This window comes from Convolutriloba macropyga, unplaced genomic scaffold, assembly GCF_964194025.1.
Source record: "Convolutriloba macropyga unplaced genomic scaffold, txConMacr16.3 SCAFFOLD_732, whole genome shotgun sequence".
NCBI lineage: Eukaryota > Metazoa > Xenacoelomorpha > Acoela > Convolutidae > Convolutriloba > Convolutriloba macropyga.
Window position 1 is genome coordinate 35,039 of NW_027451823.1, and position 14,748 is coordinate 49,786.

Genomic DNA, 14,748 nt, shown 5'->3' on the forward strand with positions numbered 1-14,748 from the left:
CAATTGGTCCGCAGAATAGGCTGGAATTTAATTCTTTTACTCCTCTACTTCTCACAGTAGTGATAAACAAGAATGGCTTACACTTTCTCCGCTCACCAAGTCAACATAATTTCAAACCATTTCCCCCCTTCAGTTGGAGACTAAGCTGAAAAAGAAAAACAAACAAATTTTCAGATTTCAATAAAAGGAGCAATTTTTGATTGAAAATTTGACAAAATTAAGATTACAAGTAAAAACTTTAAAATCAAAAATTTATTAATTTAAATTAATCAAAAATTTAAAAGAAAAAATTTTTGCTTTGGAATTTACACAATCTTTTTTTGATATAGGGTACAAAATCAAAAACCGTATATCCAGTTTTTGAGTTAACAGCAAAAATATCAAGAAATTTTGGTTTTTTTCTAAAATTTTCAGAAAAAAATTGAGAATTCTTGAAAAATATATAAAGAACACTTCTTTTTTCCGGTCCAATCGTACCATTCGGTTCAACGGCTTTCAAATTACGCTTGAAAAATTGAGAAATCTATTATTAAATTTTCTGTAATCAAAAAAAATCTGTAAAAATAGGAGTATATGTAAAAATTTTGAAAGTGAAAATTTTGTTAAGAAAAACAGTTCTGTTGAATCCTAAAAGAGCTTATTCGCGCTTTCTGCACATTCTTTCTTCAATTCAGGATAACGAATCAATAATCGTTAATCAGATTTTAGAGTTTACGACAAAAATTTGCATAAAAAAATTTTTTTTGGAACTTTTGTTCAAAAATTTTGATAACTTAAAAATGTTTTAGCGATGCCTTCGCTTTTTCTGGTTAAATCCTTATATTTTTTTTCTACTGCTTCCATAGTATGCTTAACACTTTGAGATGATTTTGGGAAAATTTTCACAAAATCGGTTTTTCTCAGTTCTAAACACAATTTTTCTTTTCAAAACATTTCCTTGAAATTTAGCCATTGAAAAAACAATGATTAGACATTGAAAAAACTGTAATGTAATTTTTCCTTTTTTAAATTTTAAGCAGTGCTCCCCCCATACAATTTTTACCTCTGAAAAGGGGTACAAAAATTGTCCGCGCTTCTAAATAACAATTTGTTTTTTTGTTTCTTTTCATGTCTTCTTAGTTGAAAAGGCAATCTAAGAAAAGTATAAATTATAAAGAAATGAAATCAATTTTAGAATTTCAAATGGTAGAAACATGCCGCGAAAGATAAAGAGCACTGTTAAAGGACTGCGTTTACAACAATTTTATAATCACTTCAATCAGTAAGTTATTCAGATTTGTCAAAGAGTTCTCGCATTGCTGAATTTTTTCTCTTTTTCGGAGCATCGACAACAGAGGGGGTTTCTGTGTTCTCAGGCGTTTTTGAGAAATTTTTTGTCGGAGTATCTTTCTGCTCTTGGTTTCCGACGCCCTGTAGAGGAATTTCAAAATTGTCGCCAGAGAGGTTGCACAGTAGATTATCGCTCACAGTTTGTGAGCTGTCAAAGTTGATCCACAAATTGTTGTTTTTCAAACTTGAGAAACGAGATGGGCTTGGCTGTGTGCTGTCTGGGCTCAACGTGGGGCTAGGATCTCCAGTAGGAGTGCTTAGTGAAGATGGATTGATGGGTGATTCTGGGGATTTTGGAAGCCCCTAAAGATCTGCTAAGTTGTCACACTCTTGCAAAACACCGAGCAGGTTTTCATAGAAAGGAAAACAGTCGCAATCGTAATTATAAATAATTTTTTTTGATCCCACTGGTAAACTTGATATATCGTAAGTATGCAGAGGGTCAGAAAGTATTGAAGGTGGTCCGATACCGCCTGATGTAATGAAACCCCCACTGGTTGATCGAGGTTTGTCTGGCAACTGAGCAATGAAATTCACAACAATTTTTGGAAGCAAACAACGATCCTTCGTTGTCCAGTCCTCTTGTTCATTTCAACGTTTTTGTTGTACCATCACAACATAGTTTTCATGCATTGTTGAATAAACAATTTTGCGTTCGAAAGAGTTTTCTGTTTCTGATAAAATATGGTAAGACATGAGAAACACTAAAGAAAAAGAAGGTAAACAGTGAATGTGTTTAAGTTAAAACGAAACAATAAAGAAATTTTGTTTAAAAAATTGAAGTTGATATTTTGGAATATGTTTTTTGAAAACTTGAATAATTTTGAAGTAAAACTTGAAGCAGTCAATGAACGTACATTTATTTTACAAAAAGCAATTAAAATATTTTAAGAAAGATCTTGAATATACAGCGGTATTTCAACAAGTAGATACGTTGATCAAAATATTAAACAGGAAAGGGTTTGGCTCACAGTGTAGCGCACTTTTATTACAAATGTCTATCGACACACCCAAGGTCACACATGTAGTCTTCTGTTTGGTGTTATGTATTAAACCAACCATATAAATATAGTGTTTACACACAAATCCCCTCAGGTAAAGCCCAAATAGCAATTTCATTGTATGCATAATACAAAAGTGTCTGCCTACAAGACTTATGTACAACTACTGCTCCCTTAACAAACTCACTTGTTTCTGGGCTAAACAAAATAAACTGTTGTTCTTTTCAGTAAGCTAATTCTTTTTTTAGTGTCCATGTTTCTCACTTCTATGTGCTGAATGCATAAAATCATTGACACACATATTCTCGAAGCGAAACAGTTAGCTTAATATATATTGAATCAGAAAAGTAAAATGCTTTTTACTGCAGATAAAGACGCAGAGTTCGGAGACGCTCATTTCGACGTTTCCAGAAACGAAAAATGTTTGATCCGATTGACTCTCAAAACTTATGAGAAGACATGTACCTATATTTTTCTTAAACTTTTCAAAAAAGCCGAAACTGAATTTGAGTTTCAACAGCGATTAACACTGAGATTAGAAGAATTTGAAAAACTGACAATAAAGTCCCTAAAAATACGGCTGCCGCTAACAATAATTTAAATGATTCAACAAGTAATCCACCATCTGCAAAGAAACTTAGATTGAAACAAAAAGAAGACAAACACGAAGTTTCTGATTAACTGAGCGCTGTGTTAAATAATGGTTGAAGCTATGTACGAGCCGTCCCCCGCTTTTTTTAAACAATTTCAAAAGAGTTTTAGGTTTTTTGTCTCAGAACAGAAACCATCTTCAATGTTTGCCAGGAATTACGCTTTATGCATGCATTTTGAAAACGGCTATTGTGAAGTGTTACCCTCTAGCCATTATCATGTGTTGTTTGATGTGTCTGACGTTTCTACGGAAATATTAAAACGAAATAAACTTTATGCAGTTCCTTGTTTGTACACAACCTTCAAAATTTTTTCTCAAACGGGGCCACAGTGGAGACAAATGGAGAGGTTTTTGAAAAACTCAAACTGGCTGTGGAATACAACGGTTCAGCACCGCCGACAAATGGAGAAGCAACCACCATTCAGAAGCGCTTACCCAATTTGAGCAATGCCCTGATCAAAAATCACAGCCAAAATGGAATTGTTGGTTACAATCTCTGGATAATGCTGAGAAAACATTAAATCAGCAATTGCAAACTGATGGGTTGTCAATTAAAACTCTAAAGAGATTTGAAAACATTTTGTATGGTCCTAATGTTGGTGCTTTTTGTCAAATAATGGATATTTTTGTGAGTGGCTATGGGAAATTAGATATTGACAATGATGTTTTGTGTGTACGCTTAATTTTTGAAGAAAAAATAAAGTTTTGAAAAAAAAAGTTTATTTCACCAAATCACGTTAGTAGTATTAGAGCATCATACTGAGAGGTTGAAATATTTACTATGATGAAACTGTTGTGAGATAGATTAACAGGGAAGTTGTTAATTGCAAACACACCTCGAAACTTGTATTCCAAAGGTTTACATGCTTGAATAACGTTGTTTATTTCATCTTCATCCATCAGTTTGTAAAAAAATGGTTTTTTGAAACTCTTCGGGCAGAATCGATGAAGATAGTGCTTGCTTTTTCCCCAATAATAAAAATTTCTAAATTGTTGGGTAATGCCGCTGAAAATTTAAGTTCAATTGAAATTGAACAATTTGTAAGTTCGGGTTGAATAAAATCATGTGAAGCTTGCTGAGTGCTGGTGAGATCAAACACCATAATAAAATGGTTGGGGTATTCAGACAAACTAATTCCATGCCCATTATCGATATAGGCTAAATCTGATATTGTGTTGAAGTACAAGCGTTTTACGTCAGATGTATTAATGGGACTGTCAGCCACGGGGAGTCATTTCGATAAACACAAATCTGCTCCAGATTAAATTTAGGGAAGTGAAAAGGATTGAGTTGTTTGCTTCCTAAGAAAGCTTCATTTGTATTAAGACAAATGGCAAGACGTTGAATAGGCTTCCTGCTAAAAATGTGTTCTTGTTTCCAACTTTGCAAACCAGTGGAAGCGAAAAATGTCTTAGTTATAGTTTCCAAGTAAGTATAGGACGCTGGACTTGATAGTAAAGTTTTTTCAATTGCAGACACCACGTCATCGTTCAGCGTCATTTTTCTCACATACAAGTTAGCTTCAATAATTTTAACCTTGTAAGATTTTCCAGCATTGTCAGAAATTATAGCAAAATCATCTATTGATCGTCGAAACGAAATTCGCAGAGTGACTCCACTCAAAAGAAGACGATCACATGTAAAAAAATCTACTGCCACTTTTCCATAAAAAATACGTTCAGCAGATTGTCTAACCAAAACTTTTCGTCTGTTAACTTCAGCTGTTGCTATTGCTCCAGGATTATCCTCGTACGAAAAACCTTGGCAAGCCAACATAGTAGCCTTTGCATCCTTGTTGTGAGAAAACTTGGTTTCAGTGAAACTTTTGTGAGCATAATTTCCATTTGCATTTGAAATTTTTAATCCGTTGGCAGATACTGTACAGTCAGAAAAGAGTGAAAGTAAAACATTAATACAAAAATAAGGAGCGTCTGTTTTGGTTACATCTGCTGCAGCTCCAGCATCATGTTTTAGGTCAGCTTCAGATGCCTGAACTATCTTTCATTTGATTTCAAGGAAAATTTTTTGCAGATCAATAAGATTATTTCTGTCTCCAGCAACCTCAAACTCAAGCAGGGGTCCGTTAGGGCTGTATACTGGTCCTATTTTTTGACAAAAGCTCCCATCAAAAGTTACAAGAAGCGCTGGTTTTTCAAATAAATCCAATGAACTACGTGTTGCCTCTGTTGGTAACATATTACCGATCATCTTTAAGTTTGGCAAAGAAATCCGACCGACTTCTCTTCAGCTGTTTGTGTTTTGAAATGACTACCTTCCTTTTTTGCTAGCTTTTCTTGCTTTTGAACCTGAACGTTTAGATCGTCTACGATTCATTCGTTTTTGTCTCATTCGCAGTGCCAATGAACCCCCTGTTTGCTTTTCGACTGTATTTGATATCATGTTTTTCAGCGCTTGTTTTGGAGATTTTTTTACTGACAACGTCCATTAATTCTGGTACGCTCTGTAACAGAAGTTCTTTTCCAACACGTTTTGCAGCTGGTATAATAAATTTTCTTGCAAGAAGTAAAGCGATTCTTCCAATACCACCTGCTAAAGCTCCAAAGCCGCTACCTCTTTGCCTATAGTGTCCCGAGAAAAAAAGGCAATACAGATGCTTGCTTGGTGTAGTATGATTCCATTGCTTTTACTCACCAAATTTTTTGAACTGTAACCTCAGAATGACTTTACCGGTCCCTGAAAAAGGGACTAATTGACCTGTTTCGGTGCGTAGTTCTACCGAAATTGACTGAATCGTTTTTGAAAGAAGTTTTTTGTAGTCCAAATTCGAAAAAACTATTCCGTGTGTTGGTTCAAGCTCGCAGACGCTACCGTTTTTCAATCGTTGTTTTGAATCAATGACTCGTAATAAAGGTGCTTTTGCATCACCAACGTATTGATACTCAATAATGTTTGTATAAATGAATATCAAATGTTTGCCGGCGCCAAGATCAGCTGGAAAGTCCCCAAAAAAGCCTTGTTATCATCTTTTTTCATCAGTTTGTTATCAATTGTGTCCATTTTATAACCAATGTGTGTTCTTCGTCCATCATGGGCGCCCTTGAAACCAATAATGCTTAGAATTTTATCGCTTGGAAACGTAATTCCTTCTTGTTTTCCAAAGACAATTTCAAATTTATCGGAACTTTTAATTTCTCTGAATGAAAAATTTGGTAAACCAACAGTTCTTTTAATGGTAGCTAACAACTGTAGCACAGTATCAAAAGTTCCCGGCAGGAAGGCTAATTACTCACCGTTGTATGGACGTGATATGACATTGGCTCCAGAATTATTCCGTTGGTGATCTTCTAAACCACTTAAACTGTACGAAATTAGGACCCCGTTTGTGATGTGTTCTACTTTAGTTGGAAAAATAATTTCACTCAAAGCTACTCTCGAGTCTCCCGACAGTTGAATTTCATCATTGAAAAAATTTCTGAATGAATCCAATGTATTTTGATCGAAAATCTCCACCGAAGCGGAGGAGATTACATGTACCGTAAATTCATCTTCAAAACGTTTACTTGCCATTTTGCGCAGGAGATTCTTGTACTAATTGGAGTTCGGGTTGATAGAATTTACACTGAATAATTTCCTTATCGGTATCAATGAGAGAATACGTTGGAGGGCTAAAAGTTGGCATAGACGAAGTTTCAAAAATCTCGTCTGTAAAAGACTGTTTGTAACCCTTTCCAAACGTCTCCTCTTTTTTCACAATTCGTACAAGATCACCAACAAAAAATTTTGGATTTTGAGAAAATGCTGTATTCGCAATCAACGATACAAGCGTCGGAGCGTCTTTCTTTGTGACTTTGTTTGGAGCAAGTTTGATTGTTCGGTTAACTCTAGAATTGATAGTTTTAACAAATGAATCCACTTTATCTAGATATGAAAATGGTCCACTTTTCTTCTAAGTATCTGTATATTATATTCTTGAGGGAACGTATTTTTCTTTCAGCAAAAGCAGACTTTTTCTCACTGAACGTACTGTATAAATGAATTCCGCGTTTGTTGCAAAGGTCCTTGAGAGCACCGAGGAACTCCTTGCCATCATCGACCCAAACTTTTTCAGGTTGCTTATGTTTGTTCAACTTTTTGAAAGCCTCTGCAGTTTCTGTATCATATTTTGTTTTTAGTGGTTCAACTCTGAGATATCTTGAGAGACAGTCAACTGCAACAAGAAGGTATTTTACACCACGGTTGTACTTTGCAAGTTTATCAACAAATGCTAGATCTACGGACCAGATCTCATTTAGGTCGTTAACATTTACTTTAAGCCTCGGAAATCTGAGGCGACGTGAACGATATTTGGTGAAGGATGGTTTTGTTTCGAGATACATTTTTACTTTTTTCATTGATAATTTACTCAAATTTTGCGCTCCCAAATGACGCAGGTCCGTTTAAATAGAGGTTGTCAAATTTCTTCACATCATCTACAGAAGCCCAGTTTTTTCTACTCGTGTCTTCGTCTGTCTTTTTTTTGCTCTTATCGACTTTGGTTTTGCTTTTTTTTCTTTTGTTTCAGATCTTCCTTTTGGTTGTTTTTGTTGATGCTGCTGTTTTTTTTTGTTTGCGAGTCGTTTGCTCTTCCTCTTCTTCGCTGTAAAATTCATCGAGCAATTTTTTCGCATGAGTATTGTAAACCAAATTGGCTGCTATATCAAATTCACTCAAAATTTTAGAATACTTTTCCACGTCCATTTTTTTGGTAGGTTGTTGTAAATTGAACAAAACGTTTGTCACCTTCACTCCTTGAGGTTCATCTTCAATATGGAGGACATTATTCTCTTCACTAATAGAAACAGTATCGGAATCAAAATTTTTTTTCAGGATAATTGCAGCTCTTTTTGTTTTATTTTCATCCATTAATTTTAGTTCTAGCATTATTGAGTCAAACGCTGAATCTTTCCATTTTTTCACTACGGGTTCGATTTCACTGTCATCACTAACAAATAATCCTGATTTTACGTCATCTGGATCACTTGTTCCATCACCGGAACTCTTTGTTCTCTTGATCAATCGATCAGTGCTTGTGTCAGCATCTTGTATTTTTTTCCCACTGCCTTGCTCAAAATTTGGATCAGATCTTTGTAGGAGTGATAACTGAGTGGCTTTTTGTTGATATCATGGATTATCAAAATTTTCTTTCTTTGTTGGATTTTTCGATATGAACATCCTCTCGGGGATCAAAACAAACTCTTCTGCTTGCATTATTTGACTTTTAAGTAAAGATAGCTAGAGAATCCTATTGCTCTGATGAGTTCTGATTTTCTAGCTAAAATATATCGCTTTTTCTTCAGACTTGTTTCCTTTGATAATAATTGCTGGATTGAATCCTCTTGATTTTTAAGTAACTGCTTCTTGACTGGAACGTTGCCATTGTTTACATTGAGCAAACATTCACATAGATAGTTTATAAAACTATTTGGTGCTTCTTTGATGAACTTTCTGAAATTGCTCTCAGACAACTCGAGCAGTTGCTTTAGCATACATAACTCTTTCTCTCTCATCTGTCAAGTTAGTTATAACTGCTTTGGAGGAAGGTAGATGAAAAATAGTTGGACCTGGTTGTACAATATTTGAACAATAACGCAAAGAGTCTGAAGTTTTTGGATCCAAGTCAATGAGTAAGTGTCCAAAGGGTAATTTTGTTGCTAATTCGTAGCTTTCTTTTAAAAAACTTGTGTTGTTTAACTGTTTGCCAATATAGGTAATGTGCAGTATATCTCTAGGTGATTTGAACAATATGATGTGGGTTGTGTTCAGATCAATTGTTCTTGACCATTTACTCTGTTGGAATAAGTTATGTTTAACGTAATTGACGCTAATACTTCTATGACGTCCAGCAGTTGCAAGTTTAGAAAACTTTTTGTCAAATTTCCTCAAAGGAATCGTCAAAAACAAGCAGACAGTTTTCCAGCTGTGAAATGAATTCAAATCCAGAAAACTTTGTGAAAAAAATGTTCAAGATCCGCTCTATAGAGCTGAATTTTGGTTGCTCATGTTGTTTGTTTTTTTTTTGTTTGCGAGTCGTTTGCTCTTCCTCTTCTTCGCTGTAAAATTCATCGAGCAATTTTTTCGCATGAGTATTGTAAACCAAATTGGCTGCTATATCAAATTCACTCAAAATTTTAGAATACTTTTCCACGTCCATTTTTTTGGTAGGTTGTTGTAAATTGAACAAAACGTTTGTCACCTTCACTCCTTGAATTTCATCTTCAATATGGAGGACATTATTCTCTTCACTAATAGAAACAGTATCGGAATCAAAATTTTTTTTCAGGATAATTGCAGCTCTCTTTGTTTTATTTTCATCCATTAATTTTAGTTCTAGCATTATTCAGTCAAATGCTGAATCTTTCCATTTTTTCACTACGGGTTCGATTTCACTATCATCACTAACAAATAATCCTGATTTTACGTCATCTGGATCATTTGTTCCATCACCGGAACTCTTTCTTCTCGTGATCAATTGATCAGTGCTTGTGTCAGCATCTTGTATTTTTTTCCCACTGCCTTGCTCAAAATTTGGATCAGATCTTTGTAGGAGTGATAACTGAGTGGCTTTTTGTTGATATCATGGATTATCAAAATTTTCTTTCTTTGTTGGATTTTTCGATATGAACATCCTCTCGGGGATCAAAACAAACTCTTCTGCATGCATTATTTGACTTTTAACTAAAGATAGCTAGAGAATCCTAATGCTTTGATGAGTTCTGATTTTCTAGCTAAAATATATCGCTTTTTCTTCAGACTTGTTTCCTTTGATAATAATTGCTGGATTGAATCCTCTTGATTTTTAAGTAACTGCTTCTTGACTGGAACGTTGCCATTGTTTACATTGAGCAAACATTCACATAGATAGTTTATAAAACTATTTGGTGCTTCTTTGATGAACTTTCTGAAATTGCTCTCAGACAGCTCGAGCAGTTGCTTTAGCATACATAACTCTTTCTCTCTCATCTGTCAAGTTAGTTATAACTGCTTTGGAGGAAAGTAGATGAAAAATAGTTGGACCTGGTTGTACAATATTTGAACAATAACGCAAAGAGTCTGAAGTTTTTGGATCCAAGTCAATGAGTAAGTGTCCAAAGGGTAATTTTGTTGCTAATTCGTAGCTTTCTTTTAAAAAACTTGTGTTGTTTAACTGTTTGCCAATATAGGTAATGTGCAGTATATCGATAGGTGATTTGAACAAAATGATGTGGGTTGTGTTCAGATCAATTGTTCTTGACCATTTACTCTGTTGGAATAAGTTATGCTTAACGTAAATGACGCTAATACTTCTATGACGTCCAGCAGTTGCAAGTTTAGAAAACTTTTTGTCAAATTTCCTCACAGGAATCGTCAAAAACAAGCAGACAGTTTTCCAGCTGTGAAATGAATTCAAATCCAGAAAACTTTGTGAAAAAAATGTTCAAGTTCCGCTCTTTAGAGCTGAATTTTGGTTGCTCATGTTGATAGAAGTAATAAATGGATTTAAATTTTGGGTAAAATGTGTTTCTCAGTAACATTTGGAAAATGAGCTCAATTTTACCACAGAATGACGGCCCACAAACAGCCATAAATAGTCTATCGCTTGTTGAAATTATCTTGTTCATAGCTTCGGATTAGGAAGCGCGTAGCCAACTGTGCATGAAAGCAGTGAAAACCAAAAGGTTGACTCTTCACAATCAAGATGAAAAAACACAAGTTTGATCAAAAAGACACCAATAAGAAACAGTATTATTATGATTTGAGTAAAATGCACTACTTCTGATCGTGGTAGTCTAGAGTTACATAATTTCCTTGAACGTCTCTCTTGATTTTCTTCATTGAAAACTAAATCATTCAAACCTATTCCAGCAGGGGAATCTATCTGGTCTTCTATATTACTCATTTGAGAAGAAGTTTTTGAAAATAATGAATTTATAAATTTAAAAGTTAATGTTAGCTCATTATTTTGTTTGTCACTCTCAACCATAAAAAAGTCATAAGTAGTATATCTAGAGTCTTTTTCATCTTTTTTGTATGTCATTTTGTAGTTCGCATGCATACCACCACCATTAGCATAGAAGACGATTGACTCCACATTGCCTTCGCTGACTACTTCTTTGATTTCATCAGGGAGACTTTCGTCCCCCAGGCTCACTTGAACTGGGGTTGGCGACTTGTGCATAGGTAAAGGGGTTAGTTTCAGTCTTTTCATTTTCTCTTGTAAAGACATGGTACCTTTGAAAGTTTTCAAGCAATGAAAGATATTGTTCAGCGTCTCAATCTCAGCTAGGTTGCAAAGAATTTGTTGTTTCCTCAGAATAGACTGCCTCCGTGATTCTGTTTTTTCCTCTTTGACCAAAGATAGAGTTATTTTAATTATCATTCGTTATGCAACTGCATACTGTCAAACTTGGAGATAAATTCACTTGAAGAACTGCAGGAGCTACCTTCTCCACTCGACAATTCATTGGCAGGCAGCGTTAGCCAATAGAAATATAACTGTGCTTTTCTTTTAGCGCAATGTCTTTTCTTTTGTTTCTCAGGTAAGTAAAAAGAGTGTAGAGCACAAGTAAAGAGTTGAATTGGGGTAGGAATTTCCTCAACTTTAGGGCATAAAAGGGTATCCAAATCTATCACTTCTTTCTGTAAAAGTGTTTGCAGTGATTCTGTTTTCTCTTTCCCTTTAGCATAAAACTTTCCTGAAGGGAATCGAAGTTTAATTGCAATAATAATTTGAGACAGAAAACAGTACGGATAAGTGCCACTATTCCACGACAAACCGTGCAAAAATTTGCTGACCCACTGATGAGATTTTTTATCACCAGCAGATAGTGAATTGTATGAAACTGGTGGTAGGAATAAGATTGTGTCTGAAAAGTTGTTTGAGCAAACCGATAACTCCTTAATTATAAAACCGGATTCTTTATGGCGAAAACCTTCAAAATCTAAAACAACAACTTCAGGAGTCAACATTCCAGCAAATTAAGGAAGTTCCTTTTAAAAGTTTTCACGAACAGACAAAACAGTAAGCCTGTCATGTGGCCATTATAAGCGTTTGTGATTGGACAAGGTAAAACGTATGAATATCAAGGACCTTTCTGAATATGCTCTGCAATAAACCCTGAAGCGTCATGAAGTATTGCATGTAATCGAAGGAATTTATACGATTTAAGGTAAGTGTCTAACAAAGAGTTGTCTATACCAATAAGGCCACCATATGGTCTCAACTTGAGAACTATTTCCAAGTTAATATCTAGGTCCAGATAAAGACATGCTGCCAAAAAGTATACAAACCGTTCACTATAATCTGGATAGTCAACTTTTATTTGTTCATAAATTTCATGAATGTTCACCAAATCTATGGTCGCAATTGTTTTCATGCTGATTCTCAAACAGAGAAATAAATAAAGGAACAAAAGTTGCTTTTTAAGCATGAAAACATTCAAGTTAACAAATTGACTCTTCAAGAAAATTTTTCTATCTTTTATATTAGAGACTTCACGTGAAAAAATTCAAATCAACAAAAAATCACTTTTGAGTGTTCTTTCATAGCGCAAAATTCAATTCAGACCCTTTTAGGACTTTGAAAAACTTTGCAAAAATTTTCGAAAAAATTTCAAGTTTTTGAAATTTTTTGGCCTCTGGTGTCTTATATTGGATTTTTTAAATTTTCACCAAAAAAAATTGGTGAGAGTCTAGAACTTAAGGAACACCTTATTCTATATACAGCAAACATTGCTACAGTGGAAATCTGCCATTTGCTTGTTGGGGCGGAGGTTCGGACCCCACCCCCTACAAGACTTTTTACCACCGAAAAACTGACTTTCTCTTTGTGAAACAAAGTTTTTTGGATAAGTTTTGCCAGACTGCTTAACCCAAGAACTTCTCACAGGCTGGTGAAAATTAGCCAAAATGTTTCACAAAGAGAAAGTCAGTTTTTCGGTGGTAAAAAGTCTTGTAGGGGGGGTCCGAACCCCCCCCCCCTACAAGCATATGTCAGATTCTCTTACTACTGTTGCGTTTATTTATTATTGTGGTTATTTAGTTATTTGTTTATTTATTAATTTATTTATCTATTCATTTATTTATCTATTTTTTTATTATAATAACTAGTTTTTTCATCATTTCACGGTGAAATGCAAGTTTCAGAGAAAAAACTGATTACTCTCAGAAACATGGTTTCTAAATGTGAAATCTTTATCATCATTCTAGAATTCTGTCAGCACCAAAAATTGATTTTTGGCCGCAATTTCAACTGAACTGATCACAAAACTCACCTGGAAATTGATCTTTTCCGCTCGACTCGATTTCGTCTTTTGGATTTTCGCTTTTGGATTTTCGCTAGCTAAAATTTCAGTCTTTTGGATTTTCGCTTGTTTTTTGTATTTCAATGTACAAAATTGATAGGGTATCTTTGAGGAAACACTTTTTAAACTGAGAATTATTTGAGGAATTGAGCATACTTTGCCATCGATGTTAATTCCGATGTCAGACTTTAAATAATACAGATGCTCTTTGTCCAGTCGGATGCAATGGATGTCATATATCCGCGCCAAACCATAGAACAAAACAATTACACAAACGAAACGAACAACAGAATTGGTCTTTATCAATTCCAAACTATTTTCTTGTTCGTCAGCAACTGTTTGAACCCTCAAAGATTTGGAGGGCAAGACTATTTGCAGCCCTAAAGCATGTGGCAACTTCTAAATTCAGTGAGTCACGATGTTTTTCGATGAATATCGGCACTGCGGCTATCACTGGACGGTTTCGATAGGTATTTTTATGCTTGTCAGCCAAGTGAAGGGGCTGCGCACTTTCTTCAGTGAAGGTCGTAGGTACTTCACTTCGATCAGTCCAAACTATTCAACTACTGCTTGATTGAATTGGACCAAAAGCTCATCAGTTAGCTCCCGAGGTTGGTCCGCCATCTGCGGGTGGAGTGGGTTCGCATTCTTAAGTCCATATTTGACTCATCTTGACTGGGTGTTCCAAAAGGTGTTTTGCAATCGATTGATCGAGAATTTTCTTTGGAAAACGTATCCCACAATCTCTGTGCCTTCAGGTAATTTAACAATATGTGCAGTCTGCAACATAAGACGTATAATTGGATGATTCGCTGTAGAAAATATAGGTTGCATCCTGTTGTTATCAATCTTTGAACGTTTGAGTAGATCTTTCACCCCAATGATGCGCTGAGTGTGGGCAAAGTGGGCCATGTAATGCATCTGTCGAATGGGCAGTTTTTTAAATCTTCACCTTATGTTCGCATTCTGAGGCAATCTCCGTAAACAGCCTCTGGAATTTCCATCTTCACGAAAGTCATTCGGCCGGTACGTGCTACACGACACGATGCACATAGCTTTTTCAAAAACAAATTTGAAGTTAAGGATTCTCCTTTTGCGTCTGTTTTCAAAACAAACTCTATTTTTTTGCCATCGGATAATTCTCAACTCAAAGCAATAATCACTGAACCAACTAAAGTGCTTTATTGCCACCTCGTTGCCTCAAGGGCGTCCTCTTGACGCCCATATGATTTTTACAAGGAATTCATTTCAATTCTTATCGTGAAATACGGACAAATTCAAAGTGGGTCGAACACTGCTGAAACAAAGGATACACATTTTTCTCAGCTATTTTTGCTGAAAATTTCTTTCGGTTCCACGCCACATAAAGAGATTAGCTTTACCTACTTTCCAGTTTAGTGGAGGATCGAAGATGATTAAGCTTCAACTTCGAAGGCTTTAGCAGATTTTGTATTACACTTTTTTCTGGGATCTTCAACCTGGTGT